This window comes from Tamandua tetradactyla, chromosome 14, assembly GCF_023851605.1.
Source record: "Tamandua tetradactyla isolate mTamTet1 chromosome 14, mTamTet1.pri, whole genome shotgun sequence".
In the NCBI taxonomy this organism is placed as follows: Eukaryota; Metazoa; Chordata; class Mammalia; order Pilosa; family Myrmecophagidae; genus Tamandua; species Tamandua tetradactyla.
This window is the reverse complement of record NC_135340.1, coordinates 76575267-76593077: the sequence shown is the minus strand read 5'-3', so window position 1 is coordinate 76593077 and position 17811 is coordinate 76575267. Positions and strand designations below refer to the sequence as shown.

Sequence of the window (17811 nt, the reverse complement as noted above, 5' to 3'; positions counted from 1 at the left end):
TCTTCTGCACAAATTAGCTGAAAAAACAGGCAAAACCAGCATGGGTTTTGCAAAATGCTTCTTTTGTTTTTTTATAAGTAAAATAATTAACTTATTTTTTGCACATCTGCATTTCGTATAATTTTGAAGTGTCCATTCAGTCATTCATTGGTTGGGAGCTTTAATTATTTCAACATAAGGTAGCGTAATTTGTGTTTTTCCTCATTGTCTCCTTTGAGTGCCACCGTCTACGTGATGGCGTATACCTCCGTTTATATCCTTTCCTGACAGTACTTGGAGAAAAACAACAAAAAAGTTTAATTATTTCCCAGTGAAAGCCTGTCCGTCTATGTGCTGTCAGAAACTTTAATCCTTTTAATGTACAAGTGAGGAGCGCTGGTAACCGATATACTCCCATTGATATTTTCTGGATATGATGCTGTAGCAAAATGAAAATTAAAAGTTTCTTTTTAGTGAGCATTAAAGGGAAAAACCACTGATATGTTTCTTATAAATTCTGTGGCTTTAATATTGTTTTGTGGGATGCATGTGTTTTGAGTTGGATATGAACAGCTTAAAACATTGAAATTCCCATCTAGATTTTGAGTCTGAGATGTCCCTTTACTATACTTTTTAACAGGTCAAAAGCACCTCAGATATAAATAGTTATATCCTTTAGCCGTTTAGTTTTCAGTTATATTTTGTTTTATAAAATGAACTGTGTTGTCCTTGAGATTTAACAGATAGCCAGAAGAAAATCGGGCACTTTGTACAAAGTAGGACTTATGAAAATCTGTGGTCCCTCTGGTGGCAGCTTCAAAATACAAATAATAAACTATGAATTCTGATTTTTTGAAGATTGGAAAGGAGATGAGAAGGGGTAGAGTGTGGCATTGCAGTTTGAACCTCTAGTTTGAAAGCACAGAAAATAAGCAAAATCAAATATGCCAGAAGAATAAAACCAGATACCCCAACCATTGGCCTCAGGCAATTATTTTTGTGAGAATTCACCTTGGGTGTTTAAAAATCATTATAATGAAAAGTGATATTAAAAATGTTACACCATCGCTGCAGGAAGTACAACAAATACGTGATATATTGAGAAATTGTACAATATTTTTTGTCATCCAAAGTTTGGTACCTTGCTCCTACAGTACTTGAAACTAAATAGAGCAAATACTGTTTTTACATTTAGCCTGTTACCTGATGTCTTGTTTGCTTCTTAAATTAATTCATGGACCAGGAATGGGAGACGGAAAAGACAAAAACAACAAAAATATATTTCATCCTGGTCATAGGATAGTGAATACCACTCCTAAATCTTACACCCTTACCTAAGAACATAGTTTTATTTTTCTTCTGCTCAATTCATTTTCATAGAATGAAAGGGTGAAAGGCAAATTTGATTTGGAATGTTATTCTATTAATACCACCCAATCTAACGGGCTTACTTCCTCATAATTTGGGGCATGAAGTACGGCAGTCCTCGTGCTTGTTTACAATCTAGCCAGGCGACGCACACAGAACGTAAAAGGTACTATGTTTAATCAAACATAACAAAAATACCAGAGGGTTTTCTCCTTTTGCCAAGACCTTGTCAAACTGTGCATATCAAGAAGTTCAACAGAAGCAATGTAAAACTACTCTGATATTCTTCTATTTTACCCACCACATTGTTTTGAACCAACACTAGGGACCGTTAAAGGTAATATTTATACTTCTTGCCTCCCAAAGTTTGAGGATTTCATCATCAACACAAAGTGTTTCTCAGAAAAGGACATGTTCTCCCGTGGAAATTATTGGCCGACTTGAGCAAATTCAGGCCAGCCTCGCATTTATGAGTGGTGTGTGTGTTTGATTACCGAGAATGGATTGCCCAAAGTACGAGCACAATGCCCCAAATGCCAGAGGGTGGAAAGTCCTGTCTCCATGGCAGGATGACAGAGTACGCATGGGGACAGCGTTCTTGCTTGGCTGACATTAATGACAGCACAGGGCCGTGCAGTCACTGGATGTTTTCATTTCAGAAGAGCATCAAAACCACTGAGGCCTTTCAAGTCGTCTTCTTTTACTGTGAAACCAGAAACCATGCAGACGGCCACTCTGAGTAATAACCTGTGTCCCAGCTGCAGGCTGTATTAAGCTCCTTGTCATATAATTTTCTAATTTGTGTGTAGGTAGTTGTAGCAGACAACTTAGTTGATTCTAAAGCATGACATCAGAAAGCAGTGGTGTTGGGTAATGAAACCAGAATTTCCGCCAAGTCCACTCATTAAACAACATGGTGAGGAAAAATAGAATATGGCAGGCAGACACCTCCTACCCACCCACCCACAAGGGATTTAAGTTGTTAGGTGTCGAGACTGATTTTACTTTAACAAATGTACTAAAAGGTATGCGTTCATGTGAATGTCAAGTGGGGAGGCGAAATATCTGTGCCGATTATGTTTTCACTGCCCAAACCACCAAGTATCAAATTCCTCTTCTGGGATTGTCTTCAACTCCTTTAGCAACTTTTTATTATTCTCCATGGTGACCATTGCTCTCCCGGAGAAGTGGATTTGATTTTTTGAAATGACCAATAGTCGATTTGTTGAATAAGGCATGTGAAGAAACCAGGCCCAGCCATTTTCCTTCTTTAAAGAAAAAGTGACTATGAAGTGACAAACTCATCTTTCCCATCTCATTGGCACTGAGAGCAGTTGCAAAAGGAGCAGTTCAGAATTACTTGGGGCAATGACAACATTGCTATTTGAAGAGCAATTCTCATTTTGGTGTCAAGGCTGATCCCAGTGATTTTGTTGGAAGAAAATATTTGCCCCTAATTCTCTTCTTCCCCCAAATTAGTATAATAGATGCCGGCAACAGCAGCAAAGGGGATTCAAAGGCTGCCTTCTGCAGGGGCATAGGAGGGTCTCTACACGCATGGTATATGTCACACGTCCAGAGAACGCCAGCCTTCCTCCCACGTGTTTTCTGTTGTGTCAGAATTATGACTTTCTTGACTCACAGGATTGTATGTACAATTAGCAATGAGTGTGACACGCAGATTGGAGGGAGAAAGCTAAAGGAAACTCCAGGCCAAGAGGACAGCAGATTGGTGACTGTCATTGACCTAATCTGCAAGTAGTCTCAGGAGAATTCTGACCTCACTTATCAACTCAGAAATCACCTAGATGCTGCAGGCTTCTGTCACTTGGCAGCTCAGTGCTTTTACTGCAGTCAGCACAGACTTCCTTCCCTGTTTCTGGCAAAGCAGAGCTCAGTTACTCAGCTGTGGGGCTCACGGCAAGGCTGCCCTGGGGACTTTGATGTAAATTTCCGCGGTGGCATTGAAACTTTCCCCGTGAGAAGACCTTCAGGAACTCTGGCTGTTGTTTTATTCTGTTTCTCGGTTTGGTGCAACTGGGGAAATAACAATAGGCTTTCTTAAACTTTCGTTTTTTAGTTTAGTTTCTAGATGCCAGTGAAGAGTGTGGAGACCTGCTACCTATTTGCAGAAAATAGTCCCATTGGATTGAAATGAGTGGCGACATTCCTGGAGAAAGCATTCTTAGACTTACCGCTCATGATCTCAGGCTCTTTGACCCACCAGCCATTTATTCCCATCCCTACAGTCTTTGCGACAAATTGCACCAGTTTAGCAATTATTCTCAAAAGATAGACCAGGCATTAATTCAAATGACAATAAATGCCCATTTAAAACCCCAGAATATGAAAGTACATAATTATTTCTGGAAATTAGTTAGTTGACCTTCAGGGCTTTCAACTTTCTCTTACATAATCCTTCTTTGCCTTCCCCCAGCCCCCATTTTTCAGTTATGGTTGAATGGGGCCCGGCAGGGTAACAGGGATGGGGATGGTCACCACTGTTGGCCGGTTAGGAGGGGAGTGAGACCCTGTAAGAGCAGGTGGGACCGGATGGTGGGCCAACAGCTGCACAGCCTCTTGAGTCCCTCAGGCTAGACTGAAAGCCATTTCCAAATCTTTCTTTCTCCCTCTTCAAGTCTTCTTTAAATCACCTTTATCCTGGAACAATTTAAATAAAAATCACACAGACCTTTTAAAACCATTGCTATCACTGTTCCTGAGTGGGCACCTCTGTCTTACTAATGACACTGCATTTTTGCATAGTGCCTTGCACGTTGATATGGGTTCAAAAGAATATTTCAAAAAAGGAGAAGGGAGAGAGTTGAGCATAAACTTGAAGGTAAAGTGTAGAATTTGCAAGAGCAAACTCTAGAGCAGACTACCTGGGATTGAATCGCTACCCTGTCATTTACAGGTAAAATGATGGCCCAAAGAAAATAAGCTTTGAAATTAATGAGTAATGTCCAAATGTGAGGAATAAGGAAAATGGCTGATTCAATTGTATTGTAATTGGGTTGTGAAATGGATCCATTCAACAGCGTTTACCTCAACAGCTCGGGCAGAGGGGAAGGGCTTAAATCTTTCATAGATGCATTCATTCACTCTCAAGAAACATTTTGAAATGTTTGATATTGCTTTGGTAGAGTGATATACTTTGCTATTGACAAGTTCTATGGTAACGTAATCAGTGCATCTAATCCAACTGACAACTCAAAGAACTGATTCGAAGAACAGGAAATTGGCTTCAGTAGAAATACTATTTGTTTGTTTTAAAGGTGGGATTAGGTAAGGACCTGTCACACTTAATCCTTTTGACATATTTCAAAAGATATTTTAAATGAATAATAATTCCTCATAGGTGCCTAGCCATTCTTCTGCTTATTATTGGTGGGTGTGTTTGAGGTGTGACTGGTTTTTTAAAAACAAACACACCAAAGGTCATACATACACCCAAGAAAATCATGCCCCATACAGAGTTTCAGTTCGGAAGCATAGTCCTTCATTCAAATGATTTTTCTAAGCTTTAACTCTGTTTTCATACTCTGTTTCTTGAAACTGCTTTCAGCAATTGCTCCAGGTTCCTTTGAATAAACCATGAAGGCAAAATCAGGGCAGGCCACGATAAAGAGGAGTTAGGCTAGTTTTCTGGGGGTTCTTAGGGGACTCCAGTCACCCTCTGGATATGGCTCCCCAACATCTCACAGGGAAGGCTCCTGTCTGCTGGTATTTCTTGTGTTGCCAGCGAGGCCTGCCTCAGAAGTTACTTCTCTATGTCCTAATGGTCCTTGACTTGGCCTGACATGTAATGCCTCAGTTGTAGCTGGGAACCACGTAACTGAGGTCCTACAAGGCTTCACTTATGGAAGGTTTGTTTTGAAAAATGAATAACGATGGGAAATAGATTTGCATTACTGATGCTACCTGCCGTGGGCTTTGCCGTCTATTGATCTAAAGCAGAAGTGCATAATTAGCAGCCTTTGAAGATTGAGAGAAAAATTAAAACAACCCAACTCAGTCCCAGGGATAATTGAAATTGTTTACCTTGAAGTGAAAAAAACTTTTATTTTCATATCCGCACCATATTAGCATTGCATCACTCTGTCTCCTCTATATAATTGTAGGATGTGTTATTGAAAGAAATTCTCTTTGTTTGATGGTAGTAAACACTATTTTAAAAAATAAAGCAAGAAGGGGGGTTAGAGGCCAGGTATAGACTCAGTGTGTTCTAGCTCCAATAAGCTTTTTTAAAATTATTATTATTATTTCAAAGCATGTCGTGACAATTAGTTGTAGAACAGATTTCAGAGTTGGTATGGGTTACAATTCGACAATTTTAGGTTTTTATTTCTAGCTGCTCTAAGATGCTGGCGACTAAAAGAAAATCTATATAAGGATTCAGCAATCATACTCGTTTGTTAAACCCTACCTTCTCTGTATAACTCCAGTTTCTCCCACTCTTAATCTTTGATCTTTCTCCCACTCTTTAGAGGTATTTGGGCTATGCCAGCACTTTTACTCTGGTTCTCAAAAAGAACATTTCAGTGCATTGTCTTTCCCAAATGAAAATGCAGCGGTGAATGGACAGATTGTTTACTAGGTGAACTTCTCCTCCACTCTCCGTCACCACCTTTCTTTGCCTGGGATGACACCTTGCTAGTTTTTACTATAAACACATGTCCCTACTGATGGGGAAATGAGAGTTCAGCTCACTCTGAGCCATCATATCACAGTGGAATAGAGCTGGACTGGATCCGAAGAGTCCCTAGCCCAACACTGTATAGGAGAGCAGGACAGGGAGACCACCCCTGGAGAAAGAGGTGCACAGAGTGTCACAGGTGATTGGAAATTGGAACTCTGTCCTGACCCTTTAGTTCAATCTTTTCTCCATTTTACCACCCAGCTCCTAGCGGGCTCTCTCCCCCTTCCTCCACTCTACCACCTCTCCACGATGCCACCTTGCTGTGGGCTCACGAGCGTTGGGAACTGACATGATACTCACCCGCTCCTTCTCAATTACACTTTGTACTTGCTTAGTATTACTTCTCACTGCAGCCTTCTGCTTAGCAGATGGCTAAACTCCATGTGTTTATATGCATAAAAGAAATATAATCACCTGTCCCTCTTCATTCTTCTGCAAGTTCCCTCAATTCCAGCTGCAGTCCCTGCCTTCCTTAAAACACAGGTGTTGACAATGATGGCAATGCTAATAGCTCACATTTACTGAGCACTTACTGTGTGCTAGTCATGGATTCCACAGGCCCTGCACTTGTGCACCTATAATTATGAGTTCAGTATCATTTTAAAGATGAGGAAAATGAGGCACAGAGAGATTGAGTAAGCTGCCCAACAAGAGTGCTGTTATAAAAAAGAAAGCTTCCCAAGTTCATATGGCTAGTAAATGACAGGGTAGCAATTCAATCCCAGGTAGTCTGCTCTAGAGTTTGCTCGTGCAAATTCTACACTTTACCTTCAAGTTTATGCTCAACTCTCTCCCTTCTCCTTTTTTTGAAAGTTTTTCCTTATACCCTTAATTCATATGCCCGGAAACAAATGTAACAAGATGAAATATGCCAATGAGTTCTATCTGCCCTATTCATGCCCCGGGTACTGGTTGGGCAGTTTCTGAACAAGTGGTGCTAGATCTTGCAGCTGGATGTACCTGTGTGTAAGAGTGTGCATGGTGTATGTGTGTGGTGTGATTTAAGATTGTGGCAGCCATTGGCATTACAAAGGACCTGCTATTCTGAGCTCTAGCTGTGACAGTGAAATGTGCCCGTAGCAGCTGTTAGCAATCAGAGTGTGTTTCCATTAGATGTGAAATATGCTGCCATCACTTGTGAAATGAATTTCAAAACCTTGCCATGCTGAAGTACCAAAGTGTGTGGATGGTATACTTTTGTTACAGATTAGAAGCATTCACTTATTCCAAGAATAATGTCACACTCATTTATGTTATCTCCAGTGACAAAGACACAGATGATTAAATGCTGAGTAGCTGATAGGCGAATGTGCAGGATAGTCATAGAATGTCATCTGAAATATTTGTCTCTGCAGGTAAAAGAAGCCCCTTGTGCTATAGGAACAGAAACTCAAAATGAAATAGGAGGATCCATGTACTTTGTTTTGTTATCTTACATGGCTTCGGTGTTCTTACTTCACTTCTAGTGCATGACTCACATAAAAATCAGTAGCTTCAAGATAAACACCTGGGATATGCATTTCTTTCTGTGGGAAGAAAAAAAATGACATTAGGTGTTCTAGTCTGTGAATAGTTGCTCCGATGCCATACCTTCTTAGAATAAATCTGGCAATCTCTTAGCTTAGACCAGAGCATTCTCTTTCCTCGTGTCTCCCAACTGTTTAATATCCCCCAAGGCTCTGCTGCCTTTTCCTGCATTTCCCTTTCCCACTAAGAAATAACTCTCAGCTCCAGCTTTCTCCCCTAGGAATAAACATAGAAACAAGCCTTAGCTGGCAGCAAATATTGTTATCCTTTCTCTTTCTGATCAAATATATTATTATTAAGAATGGAAGAGTTCCTTTAATAAGCAAGTTTAAGGACATGAATCTAGAGAGGGAGTCAAGAAAAAATCACTTCTGGTCATTTGTCTAGTCATTCCTAGGCCTGGCTGAACTTGTTGTCATAGAGAAGAATTATAAGAGAGAATTTTTAAAAATATTGTTGATCTGCAAACCGGAAATACATTTCCGATGTATCTGAAAGCTTAAAACTGCCTTTTCTACTATTTAGATGGTACTGGCTGTGTCCTAGAAAGTGGAGGTGGAGAAATTAGTAGGCATCTTCTTCTAGCAGTTGATCACTAATCCTTCAAGGTCTTACAGCCTTAAAATGAGTAAATTGGTAACATCTACACTTCTGCTTCTGGCAAGCCTAAATAATTTGCTTTTGATTTTTAATAAAACTCAGACCTTTCCCTGGTCTCTCATCCAAAGCCCCATTCTTCCTGTTAACTCTAGGGGGGTCTTTTGGAAATGGAAAACAGCACAGAGGTGGAGCTAGGGACAGGGGCTGTGGAATCATCCTTTCCATCCTTCTCACCTACTAAAATGATCTTTGAATCAAGAAAAAGTCAATGTCATTACTCTGTGCTCCTGTGATGATGGATGTGTTGTCTTTTCAACACTCTGTGGCTTAGTATGTAATTGAGATATGTAAATATCTCAATTACATATTAAGAGATATGTAAATGTATTTTCAAGGTTTAAAGTTACAATTTGTTTCCAATCTTTTGCTATGAATCCAAAGTTGATTTGGTTGAGAGATAAACCTTAAATGTCATAATCTACTAATTAGTGAACAGTGACTGATCTTCAAAAGACCATACAAGGTAATGGAAGGAAGAAATGGATTTCTTTGCCTAATCCTTATAACTTAATCTTGATTCTTATTTTTTAACCCACTTCTGAACATTTTACTTCACCTGATTTTTGTGATGGCAGGTTAGGGGGTCATGGAAATTGGGCAGTTGGAACTGGCAATCAATGGCTGACATTTAGGCAGAAGGTTTTGGCCTTTTAAGGAGTAGTCTCAGATAAGCAGAATGTTTTAACTGATTTATTCAGTGAACTATGCTGCGTGCTAAACATACAATGGGCCAGATTCATATGATGTCATAGAAGAAATGAAGCTAAAGAAACTATGCATTATAAATCCCATTTCTGTGTCAATAAGATTTTTCTGTGTTTTGGGCTTGAAATTGAATCACCAGGTTTGTTCATTTTTGTAACACTACATGTACCCATTTTAAAAAATAGAGAGTTCTAACTTGAAATACCAGAAACTGAACAGTGGGTATAATTCAAGCTATACGTAGGCAGATGTGAAGTTAAGAGAGCAGTGAAATAAGTGATTGGGTGTGAGAATTTGGGGGTAATTATGTAAAGTAAGATTGTTTCATAAAGTGCAATCATTAAGATTAAAGTGTCTACTTTACACAGAAAGTAGATAAAATCTCCAGATTTGGTTTGGTTTTAAAGACGTTCTTTTCTCACGTATGAAAAACAGACTTTGAGTGATGAAAGCAAAGAGTTGACCCCATTGTTTCTCCTAAGCAAAGGAAAATTTACCCTAAATGTGGCACAAGTGTTCTTATGAAGAGGGAAAAGGTAGTGGTATCTCGAATGAGGCTGATCACTAGGAAAGATTAGATGTAGTTCTGTGAGTCAGATGGCATTTGTTTCTAGTATTATCTGGAATTATATGAGGGATACCTATTGTTAGAAAAGAAATTATTAGGAATTTCCCTTGAGCATGTTCTAACCACTTAGTAAGATAAAATAGATTCTTTTTCTGGCCTATATGAAATGACAGTTAACCTACACTGAGAGATTCAAGAGAAGGATTTTGTTAGATGTACCTGTTTTGATTCTGAACCCAAGTTCCTAGAAGAGCTTCAAGAACTATATATTGAAAAATATAGTTAATTCTAGAATTGTAAAGGGACTTGACTCAGCTGAGCAAAATCAGCTGAATGGCCAGTTACCTTTGTTGTCATCCCTGATTTCACATAACCTCACAAATATTTAACAACAAATGTGGTTGTTTATAAAGGCACAGAGTGGTTAGAGTAGGGAAGTACAAAAAAGAAATAGCATTTGAATTGCTGATCTTAGTAGCATCAGCTTTTATTGGGTGAGTATTTATTCAGCATTTGATCCACTAGATGGGTAAAATGAAGTATTACGGATGCTGCTTCTCCTGCTGTTCAAGGATTTTACTCAAGGTTTAATCAGTTATCAGGTAGTTACCAAAAGGGGTGAAGACTCAGTCACCTTAAATTAAGGCATTTCTGTGCATTAACTGCCAGTAGGAAAATTCTAGGGAGAACTGGATCTAAAAATCAAAGATTTCTCTATATGAAATCTGTTTCTCTATATGAAAAATCTATTTCCTCTCTGATATGACAGAATTTCCCTGTCTAGGGACAAAAGTGCTCATTTGGATTTGGCTTTTAGCAAAGATCCATCAGGAAGTGTGAGTCAGTTACTCTGGAAAGTTTAATCTAGTAAGGAGAGAAACACAGTACTACAAAGGATTAATATTCAGTTCCCTTTGTCAGAACTACCTGTGTGTTCACAGAAAGCCACATGAAAGATGCGCCTGGCTTCGTTCATCTTCAGAGATTTCCTGCATACACAGCTCAGCTTTAGCTGGGCATTCTGGCCCAGTGTTTTAACTCCTATATACCCAAGTCTTACACATATAAAGATGGATAAAATTGTCAAAGTTCCAAAACTCCAATTTTGCCTTCTTTTTAAACTCTTTCATTTGAAAATGCTTGGTCTCTTGATCATGAGGTGTGTTTGCTTGACAGTTAAATAGGCAACACATTTTATTTTGAAAATGTCTTTTTAAAAAGGTGGTATGTTTTCAGTAGAATCACAAGCATCCATTAAAGCTTTTAAGTGGCTTTTACTAATCGGTAAAGTACAAGACTTTTTTTTATGGGGGGACGTGGATAAGGTACAGGAGGATTTTTTTTTTAATGGAATAATTTGACAGGGTTCTTTTGAATCAGATAGCAACTAAATAGCACAGCTCAGGATGTCAGAGGGTAACCCTTATATTTATTGTGTTTAATGAATGGGAATCATGCTGTTTTCATGATGCTTAGCAAGATTGTACAAGCCCTGGTTTAAATTTAGTCCTGTTTCTTTGCAAGTGACAGCTGTCATAAGAGAGATGAATTTCCCATCCAAGTGTTCTTTTCCTCTCAAGTTGAGACTAAAATAATAGCATCTAGCTCCTCAGGAAGAGATTTTGGAAACCAATGATTTTTTTTTTTTTTTTTTTTTTACATTTTAAAATCTAACAGGCAGATGCAAATTATAGTACTACGTATTTTTCTTTATTCTCTTTGTGGCAGAGCTGGTTGAGGGTAGTAAGGGCACAGCGTCCTGGTCTTTGCCAAGAATGATATGCCAAGCTTCCTAAAGCTTTCCATCTTTATAGATCTTTTCATCTTCAAAGAGCTTTGCAAGCATTTTTTTACCACCACCTGCCTGGGAGGTAAGAATTATGCCCATTTTATAGATGGAGGAAGTGGAGGTGGAGGTGTAAGTGACTTGCTTGAGGCCACCCAGTGAGTAGGCATCAGAGGAGTACCAGCTTCCATTTCTTAGCTGAGTCCACCAACAGCTTTTTCTCTCTGGGGTGGGTCATGTCCCCTTCAGAGCCCCAGATCATATGGTAACATAAAATCTAAAGGCTTCAAATAATCCTGAATAGGAGAGAGACATAGAATAGAGTGAGTCTCATTTTGTAGCTCTTACAATTAAACCCTGGAAAATCTAGACATAAAGAACAAGCCATTCAACCCTCTTAAGGCTCACTTCCCACATCTATAAAATGAAGACAATAATACCCATCTATCTGCCTACTTCACGGTTTTTGTGAGCACCAAATTCAAGACAAGCCAATAAGGACAAAAATTTTTAAAATTCTATAGATCTCTGTAAATATCAGGCATTATTATTGTTGCCAGAAATGATGATAGGAATGCTTATCAGAGGAGTAGGAGTTTTCTAATTAAGAGTCTGATTGTTTTGGTGATTTCTGGCAAAGAGTAAGTACTGTCCTGTAAGAATCCAAATACAGTGGAAGAAAAGACTGTATTAAGGAAACATATTAGTAATATTTATACCTATTTAATAGACAAAATGGCAAAATATGGTGATTATTAGTTTGCATAATATGCAAACTGGAACACAGCTCTCCTAGAAGACCCTGGAACATGCCTGAGGTTTGGAATGTATTTTTGCAGTACTCCAAGCCCCAGGTCCATCCCACAGTCTGTTCCCCTCCTGGGTCTGTTCCACCATGGAGATGCAATAGGAGCTCTCTGCAAACCCTTACAGTAGGTGGCTCTGAAGCGTCAACGTCTAGCACATACAGCACTTTTGCATAATATAGAAAACAATGCCACCTCTGAAAGGGTGAGTTACACAAAAGGAGCCCTCTTGCACAGACAAAATAGAAAAGGGCTCCTGGCTATTTCAGGGCTCAGTGCCTGGTGAATTTCAGCCCTTACCTTTTCACCCTCAGCTGGGCTCTAGAAGGTCATGCATAATTTGCACAACCATCCTTGGAGGCCCTGGAACTAGTTAGTGAGCAGATCCTCAGTCTAAGAGACAGGAACTCCCAGAGCCCCTCCAGGGAGCACGGTGCTGCCTCCTCAGCGCTCCACCAGTGGCCTTGATACACAGGCCAGGCTGCCATCCAGGCGGCTGCAGAAGCCTTTAATACCCCAGCAATTTTTAAATGGGGATAAAATAAAGTGACTAATCCATAAAGGACTTGGGCCATTTTGCTGAAAATAAAATCAAATGCCTTAGGGTTTTTCTTTTTAATCTTTATTGGTTTTTCTGCTTACAAAAGCAATATGTGCTGGTTGTAAAAAAATTCAAACATTAGAGAGATATGTAACATAGCAAGTGAAAAGTCCTCCATGGTCTCAACCCTTCTGGAAAAAAAAATTGTCCACTGATTGGAGCAAAAGATAGTTGTTTTTTTTAAAACAGTAGTTCTTGAATATTTTTGCAAGACACACAAAACTGGTTGACATTCATTTGTGGGACATACTCTCATGGGAATACTCAAGGTTTGGCCATTTTCTGGCAACCCCACCCTGTTTAGTCCAACTTAAGAAAATATACAGTTATGTTAGTGAACTACAGTGAATGGGTAACCTTGTGTTCATATTATTTTATTTTTTACATGAGCCAATAAAAAACTTTAAAATGTTTTTTAAACTTCAAAAATTTTTTTTTGAAATATTGTCAGTAACAAATTCCCGCAACTGAGCTCAACATACCACTGGTGTTGCAGCAAACAGCTAAGTGCCAGTGTTGTACAGGATTGCTGAAGTAGCTGGTCTAAACTGCCAGTCATTATTTGGAGGATAAGCAGCTTTCCTTTATCCCCACTTTGGGAAGAGCTTAAAGTCTCTAGAAAAGAATTCCATTTGGCTATAAGGCAGGATTTCTTATCAACAACAACAGTAATAATAACTACTATTTATTAGGTGCCAACTATTTTTAAGAACTGTGTGCACAAATATATTTTATAAGTATTATCAAATAATCATATATACATCAAGTGGTCGTACATACAGCACGTCATTTATGCATCATATTATTTAATCTTCAAATATGATACTGAAGCTCAGAGAAGCTGAGTAATTTGCTGAGCCTGAAGAACTGTGAAATCTTTGTATTTGTTACTTTTGTCAAAACTCCACCCAGAATTTTTTTTTTTCACATGGGCAGGCACTGGGAAGCAAACCCAGGTCTCTGGCATGGCAGGCGAGAACTCTGCCTGCTGAACCACCGTGGCCCACCTCTACCCAGAATTTTATAAAATCAAGAAGAGTAGATTGAAGGCATTTGAGGATTACTTGCAGTTATAAACTGACCAGATCATTCCCAGAAAGGTATCTTGACATCAGTTCCTAAGTAGGGTGTAAGTTTGATCAAATTGCTTATGCAATGTATTTGGACCCTGGGTTAATGGTTGCATACCGAGAGCAGTGTGCTTTAGCTTGGCAATGCAGCATGGTAAGGAAAAGAAAAAAGCAAAAGCTAAACCTTTGAGTTAGCTAGAAAGACACAGTGTGTCTCAATTCCAGCTTTGCAGCTTACCATCTTTCCAACTGTGAGTGGGTTGTATAGCCTCTCCCTGAGCTTCAGTTTTCTCATTTCTAAAATGCATAATAATAATAATAATACCTACTTCATAGTTGTTGGAGTGGATGAGAGAATGCCAGCACACTATAAGTACAAACAGATGTTAGATGTTATTAATTATTATCATAAATCCTGTAGGTTATTATTGGGAGTTCACTACTCACCCACAGAAGGAAGTGATGGGTAGCATTTCTTATACAGATTTTTTTTTTTTATAACTCTCTGGGAAAACTGGCATTGTTCTCTGTACCAAGATACCTCCCAAGGTAGATACTGAGGAATAAATGCGGTGTTAAGATTGCCAGTGCCCGTGTTCCTTTTCTAGTCTAAAATAAACAGCAAACCTTTTCTAAAAGTCCAGTGCTAAATATCATCCCAGCCAAAGGACCACTTGGTCAGTTAGCACATTTGCATTCCAGGAGTCTACCTCTTGTTTTTAGCTCTTTGAAACGGCAGAGATTTGCCTTTGCAAGCGTGGAGAGGTTGCCTGAATTACTCAGGGTGCATGCCGAGCAAATAATTTAAGCAACAGAGCTGAAAATGTGGGCAAATTCGAATTTTTCAAAGCAAGATTGTTCATTGTTAAGTGAATTCATGATTATATGTGCATGTCTTGCTTCAGATATTCCACTACACAATAAACGTCTTTGCCGTGATGAATATGTATGTGGACTAATTTAATAATATACTTGTGAATGTTGACAGTAGTGGTGTCTGGCAGAAGTTATCCTTTGAAGTGCTGAGTTAATGTGTGCAGTATATATATGGGCCAAGACTCATAATTTGTGTTAAAAGAAGATTATTTTGAGAAGACACAACACTCTGTGTTAGGAAATGAGGAAGCCTGAGAAGTGGAAAGCAAAGGGCATAGGGATTCTTGTCTTTTCCTGCTTATTGGACTGAAATTCAAATGTATGAAACGGTCTTCTTTTTGAAGAATTTGCAAGGCTTTGACGACATTTTTTCATCGGTTCTGTAAATTTATTAAAGCGGAAGGGGGTACTTTGTGTATTGTTGGATTAAATGCAAGGCTGAATAAGTGCCTTGTACCAATCTGCAAATGTTTGCCTTCTGCAAATACCAACACATGTGATTAGAGCGCATACAAAGGGTTTGCTTTTTGGAGCAGGTGGATTTTAGTCATTTCCTAAAGAACACTTGCAACTGAAATTGTCTTCTGAGATAAGGGAGCCACCCAAGGAATACTCTGATTCTTTGGCCAACCTTGCCCACTGTAACTAAGCACAAATACAATGGGGACAAAGGTCTAGGAAATACAGTTCAGTTTACAATGAATCCATTCATACTAAGCTTCCTGGTCTCCATATGCTTTGTGAAATCTGTCTCAGTTCAGATGTCCTCTGGAACTCAAAGCCCCGGGAAGCTTGCGTATGGCTGCAGCTCAAGGGCTTGCGAGCTTCACACAGACCAGCAGTCCCTTGCCATAGAGGCACCAAATTTTGGGTCTGTGCTATACCTACCCCACAGCTGGGAGCTATCCCAAAGGCAGAAGTGCTGTGGCTAGGATGGCGCTCCCGGGGTCACCTCTCAATGCAAGCAGACCCCTCCATGCCAAACTTCCATACCTATAACTTGCAGGGTTAGAGGAGCCATTGGCGGGCATTTTGGTCACTGCCTTTAATGCCATCATTTCCATTCGCATGGGTAATCTACTAAAAGTCCAATCAGGCTGCACAGCAATAAATCATTTTAGATTTGCTCCTAATACAGGCTTACCCAGCAGTCCCAATATGGCCTTCCCAGGACCATCATATTCTTACAAAAGACTAAATAGATATGCTTGATCTTCCTGTTCTTCAGACAGAATTAAGATGATTCTTGGAAGACCAATGCATAGTATTGCTTTAATTGCCATAGGTAGTTTTAACGCTAACTTAAACCATGGGGCCTTTCAAAGTTTGTCCATCTCTAATTTCTGTGATTGCACTTGAGGTGAGGCAATAAGCAAAAGCAGCTCAGTACTGGCCGTCTTTATTTCACATATAAATTGTATTTAATAGGTGTGCCAAGCATTTTGTTTTGCCTAATTATTCTATCCTTAGGGGTAGGGCTGTAGACTTAGGGGTAGACTTGCAGACAGTCTGTGGCACAAAACTTTACCTTGATGATATTAACTTTATGGTTGAAAGGTTTTGCTCCTATGCAAATGGACTAATTTTTAACACATGGTAACTATATCAATTTTTTTTAAAAGATGAGCAAGCAATGCTTATCATATGTAACGTATTACTATTTCAATTGAATATTATTATTATATATTATATTATATATTATATAATTATTATGGGAAACTGGTTCTTATTATAAACTAGTTAATTCAGGTGTGAAAATCCAGAAAATAACTCTCAACTGATATTAGCTTTCAGAATTTTCTAACAATACCTGACTTTTGTGAATGTCTGAAAAATGTTGGGTGTAACCATCTCTCTCTAGACTTGCAGACAATCTGTGGCACAAAACTTTACCTTAATGATATTAAAAATATTGGAGTCAAAACTGTGAGGCATTATTGTAGTGTTCATAAAGAATTTTTTCTTGAAACAAAAAAATCAACCTAGGCTCTAGTATAGGGAGGCAGAGTTGCAAATTATAATTTTTACATGTACTCTTAAATACAGTAAGATGCATAACTCAGAATATACATACTAGGTAGTATACAAAGATGCTATTATTGTGATGTTAGAATGCTTCGGAGTTATGGAAAATATGTTGATGTGAGATCTTGAACAATAGTTAAATCTGGACATGGTAACTTAGTGTATTAATGATGGGAAAAGTGGTTGATAAAGAAAGAACCTTCCTTCTACAATAGGGTTCACTCCCTAAAATTGCCAGGATACTTTTACTAATCCCCTTGAAAGGAAGTTATCAGGTACACTTAGGTTACAAGGTGGTTAAATCCAGTAGTTTTATGTGTGCTTTCTGTAGCTATTGAATGCAACATATGTCAAATTCAGAGTGGCTGTTGAAATTATCCTAGGATATGGGGTGAAAGAGTGGGCTGTGTGTGTGTATATGTGTGTTAATTCCATCGTGCGATGTAGTCCTGGGATAGTCATGACTCAGTGCAAGGCCTGGGCTAAGTACGGGCTCTATGAAAAATGTAACGTGATGCACGGGTGGTCGAGTGATAGAATGTGCACCTTCCGTGACCCGGGTTCGATTCCCAGACCATGCACCCCTGCCCCCCCCCCAAAAAAAAACCCGGAAAGAAACAAAATATAACAGACTTGAGCCCTAGCAGTTATATTTGTGTGTAATTTAGTAGATAACGTGACATGGCATCCAATAGTAAAAACCGTAGACTAATGAGTTTAGCATAATAGAACATTCCAGGTGAATTTGCAAACCTTGCCATCCTGTCTTGATTTCACACATAAATTCTATTCAATAGGTGGTCCAAGTACTTTGTTTTGCCTAATCATTCTATTCCTTAGGTTATTTTTTAAATTCTTAATTATTTTCCTTCCTACTCTGCTCGAGATATAATACATTTGCTTAGAAACGTGCTTTGTCATATTTGGGAACTTTGGGGCAATCTGTTTTAATTATTTGGTTAATCTTCCAGCATGAGGCTTCTTTAAGTAATCAGTTGGCAGAAACACATGCACACTGTACCAGGAAATCCACTTCCATCGTAAATAACTGAGAAGCTACATATCCGATTTGTCAGGATTCATCATTATTAAATTCAGATAGGATATTAACTTTATGGTTGAAAGGTTTTGCTCCTAC

At 38.9% G+C, this 17811-nt stretch overlaps 1 protein-coding gene across 7 annotated transcripts in view; it reads left to right on the top strand.

Moving 5' to 3' along the window:
- The window catches only part of RORA (RAR related orphan receptor A), a 717907-nt gene that overhangs the window by 667790 nt on the left and 32306 nt on the right, over positions 1-17811 (top strand). The window lies entirely within an intron of this gene.